Source organism: Microtus pennsylvanicus, chromosome 4 (genome assembly GCF_037038515.1).
Source record: "Microtus pennsylvanicus isolate mMicPen1 chromosome 4, mMicPen1.hap1, whole genome shotgun sequence".
In the NCBI taxonomy this organism is placed as follows: domain Eukaryota; kingdom Metazoa; phylum Chordata; class Mammalia; order Rodentia; family Cricetidae; genus Microtus; species Microtus pennsylvanicus.
The window spans coordinates 58,180,682-58,204,026 of record NC_134582.1 but is presented as its reverse complement, the minus strand read 5'-3'; the positions used below and the strand labels follow the sequence as shown (position 1 = coordinate 58,204,026).

The 23,345-nt window shown below is 40.7% G+C and overlaps 1 protein-coding gene across 1 annotated transcript in view; it reads left to right on the top strand.

Annotated features, from left to right (window-relative positions):
- The first annotated feature begins 20,931 nt into the window (after positions 1-20,931).
- The window catches only part of Dtna (dystrobrevin alpha), a 367,583-nt gene continuing 365,169 nt past the window's right edge, over positions 20,932-23,345 (top strand). Inside the window, exon 1 of the mRNA XM_075969194.1 lies at positions 20,932-21,291. The gene's annotated coding sequence lies outside the window, so the exon portion shown is untranslated. The remainder of the gene's footprint in view (positions 21,292-23,345) is intronic.

The following is a 23,345-nucleotide window of genomic DNA, read 5'->3' as shown; positions in this document are numbered from 1 at the left end:
GGAATTGTAGAGACAAAATAGCCCATTCAGTCAGAGGATTCATGGAGACAGGATCTTGGCCCCATTGGTCTGAGGATTTGGTAGAGGTAAAAGGTCTCTCTAGTGTCTGGCTCTTTTACTTCTCTGATCTTTCAGCTTTCACACCCTAATATCTAACTCCAGGTGTTTATTATTAAGAACAAATGGAAATTAAGCAACTCACTAGAAAAGGGCAAAAAGGTTGGGATCCAAGCCCTGCCACTCATCTACATTGTAGGATTATTGGGAGAAAGGCCATTAAGAGCCATGGTGCTTCCATGAGTATTTTCTAAGCTGTAAGCTCCTGAATCAACCCTTTATTTTGTACTTGATCAACTAGGACCTGTTTCTTGCTGTAAAATTTGATGCAGGTTTCATTGCTGGAGCGGGAGCTTGAATGCTGGCACATCCAAGCAGTGGCATATTAAAACTGCATTTAGCACTAGACATTTGATTTAAAAATAATAAGAAAAATATGAGACATGCTAATCTATTAATCCAATATTGCATAGCCTTCATGATTAATTTAGCATAGTCTGCTTATAATCTCCAGCTCTCCTCAGCGTCTCCGCTGCAGACACGTTAATAGAAGCCTCATCCTCTATCCAGCTGAGTTCATTTCTGGTTAATAAACAAATAGGATAGGATAGCATACCTTAGATAACAATAGACAGATGATATTTTATGTGTAGAGAAAGTTATTATTTCAGGCTTTTACAAAATCCATGCATAAGTAGCTACCTAAAAGTATTCTACTGGTGATATATGTATTGGTTCTTATTCTTTCTACTGCGAACTCTCTAAATTAACAAACAAAAGCTTGTTTTCGTTCTAATCCTGGTCCAGGATTTCCTGATAGGTCAACAGAGTGATGTTTCTTCTACACATTTAAGGTTGGGATGTTTTCCTCGCCTTTTTATTTTATAGAGGCCGGGTCAACTTTTTGTCATGTGTACCCAACTTCCACTTATGCCTCTGCTTTATTTACCCTTAATAGAACAGAATTATCAAATTGTGTTTTCCTGAATAACCCAGAGTAATGCTACTCTATTGGTTACCTTTATATGACTGCAACCAAGCACCGCAAATTAAGGATGGAAAGACTTTAGTGTAGTTTTAGAAGGTTCAACCCTCCTGGCAGAGTGTCCTGATGGTGAGCTTGGTTTATGGAAGAAATATATTTACCTTCTGGCGTGCAAGAAGCAGAGAAAAGGCACATCGGAAGAAGTTAGACTAAGATGTAGTCTCCTAGGACATAGCCCAAGGGATGTTTCCTTGAACAAGGCCACACTTTCTACCTTTCACTAACTCTCCAAAACATTATCCTTTCCAAATGAACTTAAGGATCAATCCATTCTTCATACCTAGATCATGTAGAACTGCCTCCTGACTAGTCCCCTAGATTTGCTCAGTCTAAAGACTAACCCACAGGATCCCAATCCCAGGTCTTTCCTTGCATTTAAAAAGTCTCCTTTTTCCATTGAAGTTGACATCTACACAGGCTGAGGTTAGAAAACTGTCCTGCCTTTGAAAATCATTGTCAACTTCCAATTCTCATATTGATTCCTTAACTTCTAGTGCCCCGGAATGCACTTGTCTGTGGAGAAGAGGCCTCAGGGGAGGGAGAGGAACTTGGGTTTGGGTTGGTCTGTAAAATGAAATATATATGGTGAATAAACTTAAACACAGTCATTAGGGTAGGCCTTAAGAGCAATATGACTGGCAAAGTCATGAAAGAAAAGAATCTGAATGTATGCATGTAAACAGAGAAAAGGAATGGGCACCTGAGCATTGTATCTACAGCTGAGAGAGATATCAGAAACTAGGATCTGCTAACATCTGATTACACCCATGCACATAGAGGTAGCACTAAGTGAACTCAATGGGTTTAATTTTTGAGAGAGAACAGGAAAAGAGGTGATGGTACATGAGAGTCATTGTTGGCTGGAATAAAAGGAAATGGGCATTGTAATTATAACTACAAAATATTATATATGTATTGTGATATATACCATAGGAAACTAGAAGGAGAAGTAGTGGAGAATAAGGGAGGAACAAGAAGGGAAAAAGTTGGAGATGGATTTAATCAAAACAATTATGGGCATTATGAAGTTCTCAAATAATAAAAGATGTAGTTAAGCAGAAAACTAACAAGTTACCCACGTCTTCTCAGTTTAATAGCTTTTTTCATCTATTAAGGAATAATTATTTCATTACATGGACATACACAGTTTGTTCATTTGTTTATTGTTTTTTTTCAGTCTGAAGTGAATATGAATAAAGTTCCAAGAGTGTTCAAATGCATAGTTTAGTGATCATAAACCCTCAACGGGTTTTGATATCAGTACCATGCTGGTCTAAACTAGTGAATTACCAGTGTTTCCTCTGCTCCTCTTTTCTGGACCAGACTATGAATAACTAGTGCCATTTTCTTTTCCCTTTTCCTTTTTTGCCTTTATTATGTTTGAGATTATTATATAATTACAGCACTTATCCTTTCCATTTCCTCCTCCAAACCCTCCTATATTCTCCTCCTTGCTTCTTTAAAATTCAAGGCATCTTTTTTCATTAATTATTGTTTCATGCTTATATGTATATACATAAAGATTCCTAAATATATCCTTCTCATCTGTATAATATGTTTTCAGGTATTTGATATTGAACAGCCAATGGCTGTGGTCTTTCCTGGGCAAGACAATTTCTCTTGCTCTCAGTGTTCCATAATTGCCTATAGTTCTTCGTGTAGGATTGAGGCCTTATTATTTTTTTCTTGACCCACTTTGGCATGTCTTTTCGTGTCTTTATTGACCCCATTTCTTCTTTAAACATTTAGGAGACTTCACAGAGAAAACCATTGGTCCTGCTGCCTACTTGTTCCAGCAAGTCATTAATAGTAGCTCTGTTTCTTTATCCAGCCCAATCCAAACGATCAATTCTTCACTATCACAGTTGTATCATTTAGTTTGGGTCTTTTAATTGCATGTCCTATTAACATTATTCATCTTAGGCATATAAATCTGAGCTGTGCCCACCATAGGTGTGTGTCTCTGTCACCATGACTTGTTTTTCTAAAGATAGAAACCTTAGCAAAAGTTCATGTATAGTTGGGGGAATTTTTCTCTCAGCTAAGGACAGGCTCTCTTGGAGAGGGGACTTTGTTACAAGTCTTGGTGGACAGGTGTGTTACACAGTGATATCTTTCTTCCTGCTTTCTAGAGACACACAGGGTGGGGTCTTCCATAGAAGTAATAGTTCAAAATGCAGCTTCCATGAACACTCAGTCTCACACAAGTCCACACTCGGCCTCCAAGATCAGAATCCCCACTCTAATCTTTTTACAAATTCAGTTTTAAAAATTTTATGAATTTATGGAGTAGAGTGTGAAGATTTGCTATCTGTTCACATTGCAGAAAGTTTGAATTCTGAGAAGTAATCTGTCACCTCACTTAATATTTTTGGTGAATGGTAACACAGGCCTTTACTCCCAGGACTCTCCAGAAGCAAACAAAAGCAGACCTGAGTAAGTCTGAGGCTAGCTAGGTATATGTAGCTAGTTCTAGGCTAGCCACCATGGCTACACAGTGAGACCCCACCTAAAAATATGTGAAATTGACCATGCATTATGTTTAATAGTTCATAGCCATTCTTCTCTGAAGGGGTTCTTATTCTTATTCTTTCTGTTCAGCTGAAACTAGACCTTTAGCTAAATTTCCCCTTTCCCCATCTTCCCCTCTTTAAGACTCTGCTAAACACAATTCTATACCCTACTTCTATGAGTCCCAGTTGCTTATATTTCACATGTGAGATCATGTGATATATGATTTTCTGTATTCGACTTATGGTATCCTCCAGGCTCATCCATACCAAGCGGGACAGCACAACTTTTTTTCATGAAACGAATGCCATTCCACTATATATGTGTGCTCCATTCTCTTCTTCCATTCCACTATATATGTGTGCTCCATTCTCTTCTTCCATTCCACTATATATGTGTGCTACATTCTCTTCTTCCATTCACCAATACATTACAACAATCCCAATTCTTTGGATCAAGAAAAGACACCAATTATATTCTCTCTCTCTCTCTCTCTCTCTCTCTCTCTCTCTCTCTCTCTCTCACGCACGCACGCACGCACGCACGCACGCACACACACACACACACACGCACACACACACACACAAAATTTATTTATTCTTAGGATTTTGGATTTAGGGGTTGTAACAAGTTTTGAGCAGTTATGAATAAAGCTGTTGTGAATATCCTTTTAACAGTTTGGGATTGATGCAATTAATCCTCAATTGTATAATTCTAGACCTGTAGTAATATGGGGCGGCGGCTGGGCTGCCTCCCCAACACCCAAGCCTCCTGCCCGGCTAGCTTTTGCCCTGAAATAATTACACAGACACTGTATTCATTTAAACACTGCTTTGGCCCTTAGCTCTAGCCCTTGCTGGCTAATTCTCACATATTAATTTAGCCCATTTCTAATCATCTGTGTAGCGCCCGTAGGTGCGCTTACCGGGAAGATTCTAGCCTAAGTCCATCCTGGGTCGGAGCTTCATAGCGTGCGTCTTCCCTGGAGCAGGTAGCATGGCGTCTCTCCTGCGTCTGCTCCGGAGAGGAGAGCTGCCGAGTCTGACCTCACTTCCTCTTCCTCCCGGCATTCTGTTCTGTCTACTCCTCCCACCTATCTTCTAACCAATGAAATGGGCCGAGGCAGTTCCTTTATTGCTTAGCCAATGAAATCAACAGATTGATATATGACACTCCCACATCATAGACCCAAATTGAAAACAGTGCACCCGGATATAATTGAATCTCCTTATAGCAAATTTATCACCAACATCATAATCAGTGTTGCAGCTCACTAAACAGAATGACTAGATTCTCTGCAGAAAATACAGACGAGTTGAACCACTAACAGTTCTTGCTGTCCAACTTCTGCCTCATTTCCAATAACAGTGCTATGGACTTGGGTGTTGTATTAGAGTTCTCTAAATGAACAGAATCTGTAGGATGAATCTCCAGTATGGAAGAGATTTATTAAGTTGGATTGCACGATAGTTTAAAATGTCCATCAGCAAACTGGAGAAGTCGGGAACCCTGTAGCTGCTGAGAGTGCTCAATCCAGGAGGCTGAATTACTTTTCAGTACTAATTCAGTCCAACTGAATACCTGTTGACTCCCTGGACTCCCAGGCCCTCCATCCACATTGGAAAGCCTAAGAAGCTGGGTTGCGATATCAGTGAAGGATGTCATCCAGAGCAACAACAACATGCTAGACACACTTACCAGCAAGAAGTGAAGACGATATCTTGGCTACTTTCAGTTGCAAAGATAAAGCACTTTAACCACAAGTAAGTTGGGAAGGAAGGGGTATATTTAGCTTACACTTTCAGGTCATAATTGAAGAATGTTAGGGCCAGAACTCAAGCAGGGCAGGAATTCCAGGGTAAGTACTGGAAGAGGAAGGCTGCAAACTGGCTTGTTCTTGTCTCACATTCAGGTACTTTTCAGACCTACCTGCTAAGTGATGGCGTAGTGGGCTGAGCCTGCCTGTATCACTCAACAATTAAGAAACTGCTCAAATACATGCAAACTGCTGTCCCAACTGATGAAGGCAAGTCTTCAGCTGAGGCCACTGTTATGATTGTTTGTACAAGCCATGCCCACTCCCTCCCCCATCTGCTGAGATAGGCTGATCTTCAGCTTCTGGCTTGAGCTGGCTCTCTTTCTGTCTTTTGAAGATGCAGCTTCACTTCTGCCTCTCTCCCCACTTCTCTGCTCCCCCCTTCTTTCTCATTCCTCTCTCCTCTCTCTCTCTCTCTCTCTCTCTCTCTCTCTCTCTCTCTCTCTCTCTCTCTGTCCTCTCCTCTCGTCCCCTCCCCTCCCCTTCACTCCCTTCCCCTCCTCTCCTCTCCTCTCCTCTCCTCTCCTTCTTCCTTCCCCCTTCATAAACAAATATTCAACCTCACTCTGCATGGCGTGCCTATCCATGTCTCTGTCTCCTGCCCATCCGCCATGTGTCTCCCTGCCTGGGACCAGCCACTGCTCAGGGACCAGCAGCTGTCTTTGCCTGGTACTGGCTGCTCCCAGGGCCCACTGTCTGCCGCCACTTGACCTGCTACTACCATTTGGGGACCTACAGCATTTCTGCTGCCTACTGCCTCTGGGGATCTTGCAACATTTTTAAAAAATTATAACACCTTCTATTCCCAGGTCTGTCAAGTTGACAACCAAGATCAGCCACCATAGCAAACAAGAACCAATGCTTTTTCCCTCAGAGCTCTTTCTATCTAGGCCAACCCCTGGAAAGTTCCGACCAATTCTCCTTGGTTAATCCTTTAGGGATTGCCCTGATAGATACACCTAGAGTCTTGACTCTGTTGCTTTCACGTTTAATCAAGTTTGATAATTAAGGTTAACATCACAGATATTCAAACTTCTTTATTTTCCCAGAAATATGTTTCCACTGGGTCCCTGTTTGACAGCATGTGCAATCTTAGCCAATTTTAAATGAGTTCTATTGATTCAAAAATTTACACAGTCAATAAACATGAAGAATACTTATTTACCTGATTTCCATTGTTCCTGCCTTTTGTTTCCCTGATCCTAAACTCTGGGGTGTAATAATGGCATTGCAGTGCTGAGGAGGTGGCAAATAATTTACCATGCTGACATTCACTGAGATGAACATTTTTCTTCAAGTCTCTTTATCTCACTGATGTTGATTATTCACTGAAATTTTACATGCTATTTTATTATACATTGTCATCTGAAAACATTGTATCCATAAATTTTAACAAGTTAACATCAAATACCTGCAAACATCATATATTTTCAATTCCAAAGCCATGGTATACCAGTTGTCTAAAAGTCACAACTCTTCTAACTCAAGTCAGACAAAATCATGATACCTGCAGATGATTCGTTCTATAATAATGACACATAGCTAATAAAATATTACATGAGCAAAAATGTCATTAGGCTTAGGTTATTGTAAGGCCAGTGAGAATTGCTTATGTTTGCCAGATACCATTTTTCTCAGTATAGGGGAATAAGCCTCTTTTCTTCACTAGATCCTATAGGTGCTGCTCTTACTAGTCATTAATAGAGCTATTTTTATAATTATTTAATTTTACCACCTATGTCCAGACTAATAAGGTTTGGGAGGTTGTAAATGCCACTCAAGGTCCTACATTTGACTGGACGATAATCATGATTCTGCTGAGGTATGAAAATGAACACTTCTTTGAGACCAAGAAAAATCTTTCAATAAAAAGTGAGTTCAGAGCTTATCACCATCAAGTTTAGTGAACATATAGAAAATCTAGCTTTGTTTGAATTTCCTTGAGACAGCTAATGAGTCACATTTATTAAATTGGGGGAATCTTTAAACCTTTTAATTTAATACAAAATTAAATAATTTGTTAGATGAGTAATGAACCACAAATTTCAAGATAAGTTATTTTCAGCAATGGTGTCCCGCAGATATTTGTAAATGGCTGAAATTTTCTTTTTTTTATTTTTTATTTTTTTTAATTTATTTATTTATTAAGGATTTCTGCCTCCTCCCCGCAACCGCCTCCCATTTCCCTCCCCCTCCCCCGATCACGTCACCCTCCCTCATCTGCTCTAAGAGCAATAAGGGTTCCCTGACCTGTGGGAAGCCCAAGGACCGCCCACCTCTATCCAGGTCTCCTAAGGTGAGCATCCAAGCTGCCTAGGCTCCCCCAAAGCCAGTACGTGCAGTAGGATCAAAAACCCACTGCGATTGTTCTTGAGTTCTCAGTATTCCTCATTGTCCTCTATGTTCAGCTAGTCCGGATTTGTCCCATGCTTTTTCAGACCCAGGCCAGCATAAATAAAGGACATTGGGCTTATAATGCATGTTCCTAGAGAAGCTAAGTAAGAAGGTGAACCCAAAGACAAACACATAGGCATCCTCATGAATATTAACCTTCATCAGGCGATGAAAGGAGACAGAGACAGAGGAGCACGGGACAGAAATCTCAAGGTCCAAATCAGGAGCAGAAGGAGACGGAGCACGAGCAAGGAACTCAGGACCGTGAGGGGTGCACCCACACACTGAGACAATGGGGATGTTCTATCGGGAACTCACCAAGGCCAGCTGGCCTGGGTCTGAAAAAGCATGGGACAAATCCGGACTAGCTGAAATTTTCATTTCTACAGTACTAAGTTGGTAGAAAGTGTAAGATTTTGAGCTAAATTCACTAATGTTTCAGTGTTTGGTTTTCTCTAAGTTTATCTCCACAGGGACAACATAGGACACACTCTATAAGAGGCTAGAAAAATGGCAAAAGGCACAAGAGGGAAAAAGTGCATGGATTTTTGGGAGACAGAGTCAGAAGATAACAGGAGAGGATTTGTGTTGAAATTACTTTGAGGTATAACTTCACAATTTGGCTAGTTGCAGCCAAATTATAAGGATACCACAATATGAGACTCAAGAATCTATGTTGCATTATACTGAATAGGGAGAGTTCCTGCAAGGTTTTAAAACTATAATGATTCTTAAAGGAATAACTTGCTGTTAACCATTAGGGAATGAAATAAAGGTGAGTGATTGCAGGAGAACAAGAATCAATAGAGAGGATGTTTTCTGGAATAGGTGTGAGCTAATGATAGCTCAAGCAAGGTGATGTCAATAGGATTTAGCACTGAATCCTAAAAAGCACTGAGAACAAAGGGACCCAGGGCACCTAGCTGACACACATGACTGTAGAGGTATTTCAAAAGTATTTTAATAAACAAAGACTGCCTGAAGATCTGAGGCCAAAATAGTCCCACTGCTCAGCCTTACAGACCAGATTATGGTAACACACACCTTTAATCCCAGTAGCTACAATGACACACACCTTTAATCCCTGTAGCCACCCTAGTTGCCATAGAAATCGGGTGGTGCATGCCTTTGGTCCCAGCCCTAGAGAGGAATATAAGATTGGGCTCGGGGGACACAACTTTCAGATGCAGTCTCATTCTGAGATTCCTGGGGGGCAGGATCGCCATTTCAGACTGAGGTCAAGGTAAGAGTTAGTAGCTGGCTGTTTTGCTTTTTAGATCCTCAGGTTGAACCCCAATTTCTGACCCTGAGTTTTTATTAATTGTGCTTCACGGGACTAATAGAATGAGACCATGACTTCCCTGATTTTGTATTGAGGGAGGGAATTGCATTTCCATTAGTTCAAATGAAAAGTGTATAGGGAACAGAGAAACTTGAATTTCGTTTGGAGACTTGATTTGAAGAGAAAGTATGCTGTTCATATCAGAAAACAGAAGCCGGATGATGAGAAGCCAGGGACATATCCATTCTAATTTGAAACAAAACAATGCTTCCAAAAAGGACAAAAACCGTTAAGGTAAGGTTTCTAGTTGGGCATTTCACTAGAAAAATAAGATCCTAGTCATTTGTATGTATTGCTGGTTGTGCTTTCAATTTATTCTCAGGCATACTTCATTTAATAATGTCTCTTTTATGCCTATGCATTGCTGAAACACTATAATCCAGGTCTCCTGATTTGTCCGAGCTTAGTTCCTTTTTATGTAGGAAGCTTTTATCAAGACACTTAAAGTGTTCCTTGGATGCAGTGATCACGACTTTAAGAGAGGCAATAGAAAAAAAAATATCCTATGACCTTGCTCAGTTAACAGAGCAAATCAGTGGTGCAATCTAAAACAACGAACTATGGTTATTATCAAAAGATAATCTTTGCTGTATAAATGAATGTATATTCAAATACTAGTGAGCTGAACAAATCAAACTCGTCTGATTTACTATGGAGAAAATGAAAGTGACACTATTAATAAGTCAGTATTTCTTGAGCTCCTATACTAGGTATATAAAGATTCAAGAACTCGGAAATATATGGGTGGGGACATTGTTCACTTGTTAAAGTTCTTCACATGCATGCACACACACACACACACACACACACACACACACACACACACACACACACAGCAGGTCTTAACTGTGGTTCCCCAAACCCACATAATAAAACCAAGCATAACAAAGTCAGTACACTCATCGTGCTGACACTGGGGAAGCAGAGAGAGGCAGATCTCTGAGACTGGCTGGTCAGTTCAGCAAGTTCCCATCCAAAGAGATGCTGTTTCAAATATCAAACTGAAGCTTGGGATGTTGGAACATTGTAGTTGCATTTCAACTGTATTTTAATAAAGACAGGCTGAAGATCTGAGACTAAAACAGTCCCACTGGTCAGCCTTACAGACAAGGGTATGGTAGCACACACCTTTAATCCCAGTAGCCACACTAGTTGCCATAGAAACTGGTCAATGCATGCCTTTAATGAAGGTGGTACACACCTTTAATCCCAGCCCTAGAGAAGATTATAAACTGAGAGGAAACAGCTCTCAACAGACAGTCTCATTCTGAGATTCCTGGAGGCAGGATTGCCATTTCAGATTGAGGTTGAGGTAAAAAACAGTGGCTGACCGCTTTGCTTTTCAGATCTTTAGGTTGAACCCCAATTTCTGACCCTAAGGTTTTATTAATTGTGCTTGTGCACATGCCTTTAATCTCAGTGCTAGAGAGGCAGAAGCAAGATGATCTTTCTGAATTTGAGAGCAACATGCTCTACATAGTAAGTTAGAGGTCACCCAGGGCTACACAGTTAGACTTTGTCTAAAAGAAAGGAAGGGGTAGTTTTTCCTGTGCTTCAGTACAATACATGCAGGTAGCATGAGATGAACTCAATGAGTACTGAAAGACAGTGAGGAAGAGAGAGACAGAAAGACAAAGAGACAGAGATAAAGACAAGGGAAACACATTAAGTTGGGAGGGAAAAGTGGCCGAGAGGATATGGGAAGAATTGACGGGGAAGGAATGCAGGAAAAGACTTGAATAAAGCACATATATGTTAAACAAAATTGTTTAGAAGTAAGCTTGACAGTTCCTGAAGAATCTCAGCTGAGGCAGTTCTCCAACCTACATGTATACACAAATAAACACACAAGCACACACAAATAAAACCTGAAACAATTTTACTTTACTATGGAATAATAATATTCAAGCCTTCTCTATCTTCCCAATTAAAACTATCCAGGAAATTGTCTATGAAGCTCAGGCGAAGCCTGTTTTCCAGGGTTTTTATCATGAGATTTTAGATATGATGCTGTGGAAGCAAACCCAGGATTTACACAAGTCAGACAAACACTCTACAACTGATGCACGTTTTCAGCCCTACTGTGTTAGATCTCCAACATACGAGGATACATTCTGGGAACCATGATTTTCTTATTTAATTGTGGCACATTGTCGTATCTTGGGACTGTCATTGAGAAATCTCAGTTTCAGATCAAGGCAGAAAGTGTAGTACGGACATCCGTCTCTTCTCCATGTATATGCATTGTTCCTAGAGTCTATGTAGCTTTAACAAGACTGTAAAATAGAGAAAAATTTAAGTAGTAGTAACTTTGGCATTAGATGAGCAGGAAATGAGATCCTCAGCTTTAATGAGAACATAAATAACAAGATATTAGTAGATAGAAAATAGCAACAGATTGCCACGGTTTTGCAGGGCAAGAGGAATAATTTAGCATACAAGTAATTAGTTTAAAGAAGAGGAGCACATGAAGAAGACAGACAAGCGTTCATACACCACACTTACATATTACCAAGAATTTTTGAAACATATTGTTTATAGATTTCAGTTTCTTAATATCACCCCAGAAAGAAAAATATGAAAAACAATCCTCATCTGCACATTATAGAAAAACTGATTAAAACTAAAAATTGAAAAAAAGTCTTAACAGAAACTAGTTAAATGGACTAAATATACATAGGACAGACTATGGAGCAGTGCATTCAATGTATTTGAAATAACAAAAACAAAACTAGCAACACTTGGCCTTGCAGATAATGATAACAGATAATGATCTTCATGAATGATTTTGTCCATGACAGCAAGAGTGAAGACACAGCCCATTCTGTTGCCAACAGCAGCCTTAGACGTTTCTTTAAACTTTTTTCTCTAATCTTTTAGGGACCTACACTCAGGCAAAACTGGACATTTGGTTTCAACACATAGACTTTCAGGATGAGTTGGTATAAGGTAGAATTACAGTTTATTAAATGACATAATTTAATATATATTTTCATCACAAGGGCTACTCGGGAAATTAGTAAGATGCAATCAAGGGTACATATGTATAAATATAAAATGAGAAATTATGTATCAACTTTAAATTATTATGTGTATCTTTAATGCTGTCATAGGGATATATATTTTTTAATGAAAACATCCAAGAGATTGATTAATAATTAATAGAAAAATTTCTCTCTCCTACTTTGTGAAAGGTCATGTCAAAACTTAGCTGTTTTCATTTACCAGCAAATCAGACACTTGGCATTCATGGAACCATATATGCTGTACAATGTACAAGTATTGGGTAAAAGTGGAGCACTCTTGGTGTCTAGCAGGTATAAAATGGCCACAGTATTAGCACAAGTTTTTAGACAGTGTCCAATCATGAGTCTTTCCAGAGGATAAGTAATGTGAATTATAGAGCGATCTTTGGATGGTGGTAGAAAAACAATAGTCACTATTTGGGATGGGATTATCTTATTCCCATACTGAGTACATTCCTTAAACTAGTCACTATTCAGATACATTCTATTTCCTTTGATGTATGCTATAGGGTGTGTTTAGTTGTCTTTCCCTCCAACCATTTGAAACCAAATATAGACCAGAGAACTTGCAATATTGTTGCTATTGAATTAAAAAACATATAACAAGAATATATATCTAATTTAACATATTTAAACTACTGCATAGCTCAAGAATAACTTTGCATACACAGCACATCCAAATTTCATTTAATTTTTACTGAAAAAAATTCATACAATATATTCTGATCATGCTGTCCCCTTCCCTAACTCCTTCTAGATCCTTTCCACATTCTTACCCACCCAACTCCATGACGCCTCCTTCCCTTTCTCATACACACACCGAAAAATAAAACAAACAAGCAATCCAAGAAACACACACGCTCACATAAACTACAAACAAAACCACAAACATGGTAATCAAAATCAAGAAGAGAAAGATCAATAAGCCAAAAATAACACTCAAAACAATATGAAGCAAACAAACTAAAGTTTACAAAATACCACTGCGTTCACTTTGTGTTGCTCAGTGAATCCGTGCCATCTGCCTACCCTGAAATTGAAGAATTTTGTTCAGTTTACATGGTATTGAAAGATTTACTGACTGATCAATGTAACACCTGTAACCCCAGCATTCAAGGGGTGAAGGCTTAAGGGTTCAAGACAGCACCCTTGATTATATAACAAGTTCAAGGCCAGTCTGGTCTTTCTGAGACACTGTCTTAAATCCTGACCTATTTCCTATTCAGAATGAATCACTTGAAGAAAAAAAAAAGCAAACCACTTTCACATATAAAATTGTTTTGAGTTTTCATTTTGTAGCTATTCCTTTATTGTTACTAAATGATCACCCAAACATCTGACACTTCCCTAGAAAGCAGGAGTAACAATTGTGTTAAATTTGCATTGAGTGGGGTCTTTTCCTTGTCTAAAGAAATTGGATGAATCCATTACATTGATCAAATTTATTTTCCATTGATATTCCTGATTTACTCAATTTTATCCTTGGTTATGTTCTTAGGCATTCACTTACAAGCAATTCAACCCAGATGCAATTAAAAATAGTGATGAAACGGTTTTATCAGCAAAGTAGGCACTTTCCAAGCACCTCCTGAAGAATAGCATTCAGCAACAAGCTTTTTCTTCTCTAAACCCTCATTGTGATAGTGCATTAATGTTTCATTTACAACATTTGTGTTTTGTTTATGGTCCATTGAGAAAATGAATGATACCTGAATAAGAGAATGCTGGCATAATGCCATTGAGAGATGTGAGCCACCATAATATGTATTTAATAAATCGCTTTTATAAGCTAGAACTATAGCTACTTAAAATGGTAAGGTTTTTTTACATTCTAACACTAGGAAGCAAAAAAATATAACCACACATACCTGTATTTAGGTTGCATTCTCCTTTTAAACACAAATAACCCAGTCCCAGGAGAATATCACAGAGGGAAGTAGCAAGTCTTCTGAAGGTGTTGGAAAGATCAACAGAGGAGAGACCCTGACTGAGCAACCAAGGATAGAAGTCATCATTACCTAAGAGAGAGGAGCCTAGGTGGGAGATGGAGCACTGTCTTCTTACCTGAGATTTCCCTTGGTGTGGTTTAAAGTACCCGAAGTCAGTCATGACTGTATAATTCCAGAAACTAGCAGTTTACAAGGTTTAGGTAACATCCCATGCAAAGTAACTTAACAGAATAATTCCCCATCTAACTCTGTCCTGCCTGGAGTGTGAAATATCCTACGGTGTCAATCCTGTGTGTGCTCACTTCAATCACTCGGTAGCCCTCTGGCATTCTGTTTCATCTTCAAACAATGCGTACTATACTTTATAATGGCCCCAAAATAAAATAATGGTTAGATTGTTAGTTTAGATATGACAAAGAGAAGTCCTAAAATGTGTCCTTTAAGGGAAACGACAGAATGTTGGTTATAAGCCTGTAATGTCTGGGTATATATATGGCTCAGTACACTTCAGTTTCACATAACTATTAGGGGTCTTGGAAGGTGATCTCATGAATTATAAGGGGACAATCTGCAGTCTTGGAATTAGCTCCCTAATAGCTGACTGTACCAGGCCTCATGGGCAGAGTATCTCAGGCAATTACATACTAATTTTATATACATACGCATCTTGAAGTGACACATAAGAAAACAGAAGGGATACCCTTGCTGCTTATTAACATAATAGTCATAGATGTGGTCCACAGTTATGAGTGCTTATGGCATGATTCACACACTCCTGTGAGGCGTCAGAATGTGACATCTCATGTCTGGTGAATTCCAGCATAAGGTTATCTTAATAGATAGGAGAAAGTTGCTGAACATTCTGGGAGTCCAAAAACAAAAATCAGAACATCTGTTGGAAGAGGGTGGGCTGCTGTGGAGCAATCTTTTTGTACACTGTGAATATTTTTTGTTTCATTGGTTTACTAAAGGGCTAGATGGCCAATGGCTGGGCAGGTAGAAGTTAGGCGGGACTTGTGGACAAAGAGAGGTTGTGAAGAAAAAGGGCAGAGTCACCAACCAGACTCAGAGGAAAAGAGATAAACTTGCCGTGCTGAAAAAGGGTACCATGGTGTGGTAGAATGTAGATAAGAAATATGGGTTAAAAAAAATCAGTTGCCTTCCTTTACACTAAGGATAAGGAAGCAGAGAGGGAAATCAGAGAAGCATCACCTTTCACGATAGCCACAAATAGCATAAAATATCTTGGGGTAACTCTGACCAAGGAAGTGAAAGATCTATTTGACAAGAACTTTAAGTCTTTGAAGAAAGAAATTAAAGAGGACACCAGAAAATGGAAGGATCTCCCTTGCTCTTGGATTGGGAGGATCAACATAGTAAAAATGGCAATTCTACCAAAAGCAATGTATAGATTCAATGCAATCCCCATCAAAATTCTTCACAGACCTGGAGAAGACAATAATCAACTTTATATGGAAAAACAAAAAAACCCAGGATAGCCAAAACAATCCTATACAATAAAGGATTGTCTGGAGGCATTACCATCCCTGACTTCAAACTCTATTACAGAGCTACAATACTGAAAACAGCTTGGTATTGGCATAAAAACAGAGAAGTCAACCAATGGAATCGAATAGAAGACCCGGACTTTAAACCACAAACATATGAACACCTGATTTTCCATAAAGGAGCTAAAAATATACAATGGAAAAAAGAGAGCATCTTCAACAAAGTGTGCTGGCATAACTGGATGTCAACCTGTAGAAGAATGAAAATATATCCATATCTATCACCATGCACAAAACTCAAGTCCAAATGGATTAAAGACCTCAATATCAGTCCGAAGACACTGAACCAGATAAAAGAAAAAGTGGGAAGTACTCTACAACACATAGGCACAGGAGACCACTTCCTACATATAACCCCAGCAGAACAGACATTAAGGGCAACATTGAATAAATGGGACCTCCTGAAACTGAGAAGCTTCTGTAAAGCAAACGACACTGTCACTAAGACAAAAAGGCAACCCACTGACTGGGAGAAGATCTTCACCAACCCCGCAACTGACAAAGGTCTGATTTCCAAAATATATAAATAACTCAAGAAACTAGACTGTAAAAAACTAATCAGCCCAATTATAAAATGGGGCACTGAGCTGAACAGAGAATTCTCAACAGAAGCTCAAATGGCCAAAAGACACTTAAGGTCATGCTCAACTTCCTTAGCGATCAGGGAAATGCAAATCAAGACAACTTTAAGATACCATCTTGGCTTCTCATCAGCAGGGAACCCTGACTGCTCTTTGGACTGGAGAGGGAGGGGGAGAGGAGTAGGGGAAGAGGGAGAGGGGTGGGAGGAGGAGGAGGGAAATGGGAGGCTGGGAGGAGGAGGATTTTTTTTCAATAAAAAATAAAAAAAAAGATACCATCTTACACCTGTCAGAATGGCTAAAATCAAAAACACCAATGATAGCCTTTTCTGGAGAGGTTTGTGAGTAAGGAGCACGCTCATCCATTGGTGGGAATGCAAACTTGTGCAACCACTTTGGAAAGCAGTGTGGCGGTTTCTCAGGAAATTCGTGATCAACCTACCCCTGGACCCAGCAATACCACTCTTGGGAATATACCCAAGAGATGCCCTATCATACAACAAAAGTATATGCTCAACTATGTTCATAGCAGCATTGTTTGTAATAGCCAGAACCTGGAAACAACCTAGATGCCCTTCAATGGAAGAATGGATGAAGAAAGTATGGAATATATACATATTAGAGTACTGCTCAGCAGTAAAAAACAATGACTTCTTGAATTTTGCATGCAAATGGACGGAAATAGAAAACACTATCCTGAGTGAGGTAAGCCAGACCCAAAGAGAGGAACATGGGATGTACTCACTCATATTTGGTTTCTAGCCATAAATAAAGGACATTGAGCCTATAATTCGTGATCCTAGAGAAGCTAAATAAGAAGGTGAACCCAAAGAAAGACATATAGGCATCATCCTGGAGATTTATTTTCATTGGGCTATGAAAGCAGACAGAGACCCAAATTGGAACACCGGACTGAAATCCTAAGGTCCAAATAAGGAGCAGAAGGAGAGAGAGCACGAGTAAGGAACTCAGGACCGCGAGGGGTGCACCCACATACTGAGACATTGGGGATGATCTATCGGGAACTCAACAAGGCAGCTGGCCTGGGTCTGAAAAAGCATGGGATAAAACCGGACTTGCTGAACATAGCAGACAATGAGGACTGCTGAGAAGTCAAGATCAATGACACTGGATTTTGATCCTACTGCACGTACTGGCTTTGTGGGAGCCTAGGCAGTTTGGATGCTCACCTTACTAGACCTGGAGGTGGGAGGTCCTTGGACTTCCCACAAGGCAGGGATACTGGACTGCTCTTCAGGCTGATGAGGGAGGGGGACTTGATTGGGGATGGGGGGGATATGGGAGGCGGTGGAGGGGAGGAGGCAGAAATCTTTAATAAATAAATAAATTAAAAAAATAAAAAAGAAATATGGGTTAATTTAAGTTGTAAGAGCTAGTTAGTAATAAGCCTAAGCTACTGGACAGCATTTATAATTAATAATTAGTCTCTTTATGGTTATTTGGGAGCTGATTGGCAGGACAGAGCTGACTGGTAGGATAGAAAAACTCTGCCTACACCAGACAATGTTTTTTATAATACAGGAGGACAATGGCAGTCTTCAGAAATATGCTAGGTAGTCCACCTTGGCCTCAAAATTTTGTATGCACATGGACAAAAATCCTATGAATATTAAGCCACACCTCAGTTAATTTATTTCCTTGGTTTGTATTGAGCTATTAATGCATTTTTCATTTTTGAAATCTAACCAGCAGCTTGGAAGAGCAGAATCAACACTGTAGTCTGTACTCAAGTCCCATGATAGTTCCCAAATCACAAAGCAGTCAAGTCTTTTGTTTTTGTTTCTGTTTTCATGAAAGGGCTTTTCAGTGTAGCTGTGGCTGTCCTGGAACTTGCTCTATAGACCAGGCTGGTCTTGAATTCACAGAGATCCACCTGCCTCTGCTTCCGGGGTGCTGGGATTAAAGGTGTGTGCCCATTGCTGCCCTGCATCTTTATATTTTTTAACTTTTCTGAACTCACCTTTCTGTCATATGAGTCTGAAATACTTCAAAACTGTTAATTCTGTATGCCTACAAGTGATGAACATTTCATAGAGAACAATTGCCATCTTATACATCCATAACACACCTACTGTGTAACAGCACATACTAAATAACCAGGCATACTCACCAAGCTTTCCTTCTACACATAGTGAACAAGCAAGTCTCTTAGTAGCTACAGCCTGTTTTCCAAAAATGAAAAAAATTGCTAAACCATTTATTTTCCTTGTTAAATATAACCAAAAATAATGTAGTTTATAAATATTGTTCATCACCATGTTAAAAATCTGCTCTTCAAGAAGACCCAAGTTCCGTGGCCAGCACTCATACTGGGCAATTGGAAGCCAATCATGTGTGGCTTCTTCAGGTATCCACATACATGTGTGATGCACACACGCACAGACATGCATATATACACAAATAAAAATAAATCAAGAATACTTTCTCCATTAAAAATCTCCATTGCACACATAAAAAAGAGAATTATCATGTTCCTTATAAGTCAAACCCACAAAGATGCTACTTCAACTTACTTCAAGGCTCGGTGAAGACTTCTGAAAAGCAACGTGAAAGTCCGAAATGATTTTTAAATACAAACTATCACTGTATGGTTTTCAATTTGCAAGCCCGCCTCTTCATTATCCATTTCATGTATTTTGTGCCCTTGGGTGCCTAGTTTTTTCCCTGAATTATAGTGTTAACTTCTTAAATTATGTCTTTGCCACCATGTCCATTGTCATTCTTCCCATGACACTTCATTGGTAAACCAGCCTACTCATTTCTTCTGCAGTATTTACTATCTCCACTCAATTTTTAACAATTTAAATAATGCAGGGAAGTCCCTAAGTGGCTAGTACCTTATGCCCTTGCCACCAAATTCCCACAAGTTTTCAAAGTAAACAAAAAAGATGGTTTGAGAACAAGAGACTCTGCAATTCCCAGAATTTATTTTCCAAGCAGCAAAATTTAGAAAATATTTTCATTCACATTAAACTTGTTCTGATTTCATTTTTTTATTTTTTGAGATTATAACATAATTATATTATTTTTCTTTTCTCCTTCCCCTCTCCAAACCCTTCCCTATACTCATCCTTGCTCTCTTTCAAATCCATACCATTTATTCATTAATGATTGTTCCATGATGTTTGTGTATATATATGTATATGCCTAAATACACCCTGCTCAGTCTGTGCCATGTTAGTTGTATGGATGTTTTCAGAGCTGACCATTGGTACTGGAGAACCAATTCGTGTGGTCGTTCCTGGAGAGGCTGCTTCCCTCTTCGTTCCTGGAACTTAGATCCCTCTTTCCCATCTTTGCACTGATTTCTCTTCTACTACTATCCCAAAGCCACTCTCTCACTTGCTGTTTTTCTTCCCTTTGGATTATTAGAGGTGATATTTTTTTGCTAATTTCTATCTGCACCTGAATAGAAATAACCAAATGTGCTTTCCCTGAGAATTTTCACAATTATAAAACTTGTGTGAGCACAGTGCATAGCCAAGGAATTATCAGGTGAAACACACTCCTTTGGCCATTTAGAAGCCAGGTCTTAACTGACAAACATGGAACACAGAAGATTGACAGGATTTGAACAGGAAACAGACACCACCAAGAGAAAAGAGAAACTGCAATTTGTGCTATTTTGTGACAAATCATAACACCCAAAAATAACGGAGCCTGCCATCCCCAGTCAGTCAGCATATCCTTTTCAAAGTAAGCTGGTGGCGAATAGATCCCCTGTACTTACATTGTTCATCTACTTCAAAACATAACGCAGCTTTCCGTATATGCCAGGCATTAAAAGGCTTTGAATGAAATACAATTCTGAAATTGGTGACTACTCCAAACCCACTGACTAAAATTGCTTGAAATTGCTATCTAGGTAATTTAAAAATGCAAATAAGTATGGAAGTACACATACAAAAGAAATCAAATTATAGAAAACTATAAAACTGGAGGTACATGCAAATACACAAAGAAGATTATATGCAAACGTACATGCAGTAGAATGGATTTCCAATTCCGGTTGATAGAAAACAAAAGTAATGTTTTCCCTGTTTCCAGCAACCTGTCTTCTAGGAATTGGTTCTGATGCATAAGGGATCTCCAGGTGGGTGTGTAATTAATATTCAAGGTGAGATATCGACTTGTGTGTGCTTGCACAGGTTATGTTGTCTTACCTGTGCTTCCCTGACTCTGAAGTGTTAACACTATTTGCCTTCGCAGCCACCTCCTCTGCAAAGATGCTCTGTAAATAAATGAGGTAATGCTTGGGAAATCTTTGCAGCCTGGGATAGAAAACCACCTCACACTATAAGATATACTTGCTATTCCATGTTCAAACCCGGCGTGTCCTTGCCTCTATTTTAAATGGGAATTGCATTGTTTGAGTTCTTGGGTTTGTATCAAAATCTGGGTCAATATAAAAGGATGATTATTTTTAATTTTAATACGGACGCTGCTTCAAACCCCTGCACGTGAGGGTAGAAAACTGTAGAAAATAAACAAAGCACATAAATCAAGCTTTGAAGGAGAAAAAAAATTCATTTGGAAGGATTTTCTCTTTTTTTCAATGAGGAGTATAAACACTGTATTTTCCAGGAGAAATATTTGGGTACAGAGAAGAGGCTAGTGCCACACAGTCTGAGTGTGTGCGCGCGCGGGGGGTGTGCACGAGGGTGTGTGTGTGTGTGTGTGTGTGTGTGTGTGTGTGTGTGTGTGTGTGTGTGCTGTGCGTGCGCGTCCGTGGAGAGGGGCGGGGGAGGCGGATGAGGAGGATGAGATCATAGCTTCAGGATCCTCAGGAAACCCTGGTACAGGCAGCAGCCAGCCTCCGCTGTGCCCACATGACCCACAACTCTGGCAGCGGACCCGGCACTTCCAACATTACTAAATAATCAGAGAGCGGTTCCCACTCAAGGCCCACACCTCCCTGCAGACGATGGACACCTTCTAAGAGTTTGGCGAGTGGGTGACCCAGGCGCCCGTCCATTGCAAGGTGTGTGTGCGCGGTGACGGTTTCCTTGACGGCTCGGGGTGGGGGAAAACTCAGGGTTTCAGAGGGTCGGGGTGCGAGGCTAGGAGTGGGTTCAGGGATTCTGCTGTAGCGCTGTCCCTAACCCGGATCCTTGGAGCCCGGGAGGCGCCAGGACGCGCGGCGCCTCTGCGCAGGGACCGGGGCGCCCTAGCAAGGGCAGACGCCTGGCAAAGTCTGGAGCCTCGGCGACGGGGAAGGGCTGTGCCCTGGCGCCCACTCGCGGGGTTCCCACCTGTGCACCCGCGCCCGGCATGTGCGGGGTACCGGGACTGCAGCAGGCGCCTCCCAGGGCGGCGGGGCGGCGCCTTGGGCCCGCGGGGCGGCGGCGGCTGCGGCGGGATGCGCGTGGCAGAAGAATCCCCGCGCTGCAGCCCACCCGAGGCCAGGATTGCCCACGGTTCCCCGCGCCCTCGCCGCGGGATGAGGTGTTCTGTCGGGATCTGCCCTCGGGGTCGCTGGCGTGGGCTGTGATGCTGGGAGGCTGCGTGGCCAGCCCCCGCCGGGGATGGCACTGAGGCTGGGGAAGTCTGGAGAGGAGTGGGGGAGGCCGGGGTTGACCGGGAAACCCGCGCGCCGGTGTCTCCTGCGGCCGCGTGGGGCGGGCTTTGCAGTGCGGCGCGGGGCCGCGCGAAGCGCTAAGCACGAGTGGGCAGTGGGGACTGCGGGGCTCCCTGTCTGCCTCCAGCCTTCCTAGCCTGTTGCCCACTTTTGAGTTCTGGGCTGGACAGAGGACAGCCGAAATGTTCATTCTGGTACCCAAAGTGGGAGGTAGGGAGAGGACTCTGTCAATTGCCCAAAGCCAAACAGAGGAGACTGGCAAAGGCATGCCGGGACGCGGTATCATTAGGGCTTGACCTTACAGTTTTGCTCTTGGACAGCCTTGGGACATGGTGGCTTTGGGAGGATAAGGGTGGAACTTGAAACAGGGCATGGAATGTATACTAGCAATAGAGGAGAACACCAATGGGTTTATTCTTGCTCCTAAACAGCTTCTGAGTTGAGGTTTGCCTTAAAGGCTTCTTTTTACCGCTCATCACTTCTAGTGTTTATTCTGATTTGTGTCTTTTTGACATAAATACCTGTATTGTTGAAGTATATGTAGTTATTATTATTACTTTGCTTATTTCATTATCTCCACATCTTAAACAGTTCAGTATTGTTTAATTTATCAAGTTTCTTGGTTCTTCGACTGGAGTAAGAGGTGGGCTGTATTATAGCAGCCACCTTTCCCCCACAAAGGCTATTCAGGCAAAATAGCTTCCCCGGGGTTCCATCGTTCTTACCTGTCAGAGCCCATTTAGCTTAGGGGGAATGAACAGTGACCTAAAACTTCCTGAAGATGAACCCCTTCGTTGGGTACATGCAGCACCACTGATTTCTTTTTATAGTTTTAGTGCCATTGAGTAGTTTACTTTTGACACAAAGTTTCCTAGAGTTATTATAGATCAATGCATGGAACAGCAATGTTGAAATTCAGTAGTTAAGACTTATCACTAACATAACTACCATTAGGTAGGTGACTCAAGCTATGTGTTTGCTTACAATTAGGGATAAGCCTCCCGAGTTATCAGTCTATTTGTTTAAAAACTGGATTTTCTATACTTGACTTTTTTTTTTTGCTCTTCAGAACACCATTTTCATCTTGCAGAATTTTTAATAAGTTCCATTATCTGTAATGCAATCAATCTGACAGATTTGGGCACCCAAGGAAAAGAGTTATGCAATTCTCTTTCAACTGCCACTGATGAAAAGAGAGGCTGTATTCTGAGGGCATTTGTGTATGCCCACCCTTTTAACCAGTTGTCTGTACTGTCTACACAATTATGTAAAAATGAAGACGGAAATCAAGTTTTCTCACTAGTTCTGAATCCACACGCTTTTAAGTGTCTCCACTTGCTTGAAATGAACCACGATGAGAAGAAAAGTCTCCGTGGGCTCAACCCCAGAATCACATGTTTAGAGAGCATTCCTCACTTGAGCTTATCACAGAGATTTTATAAAATACACTGTTGGGG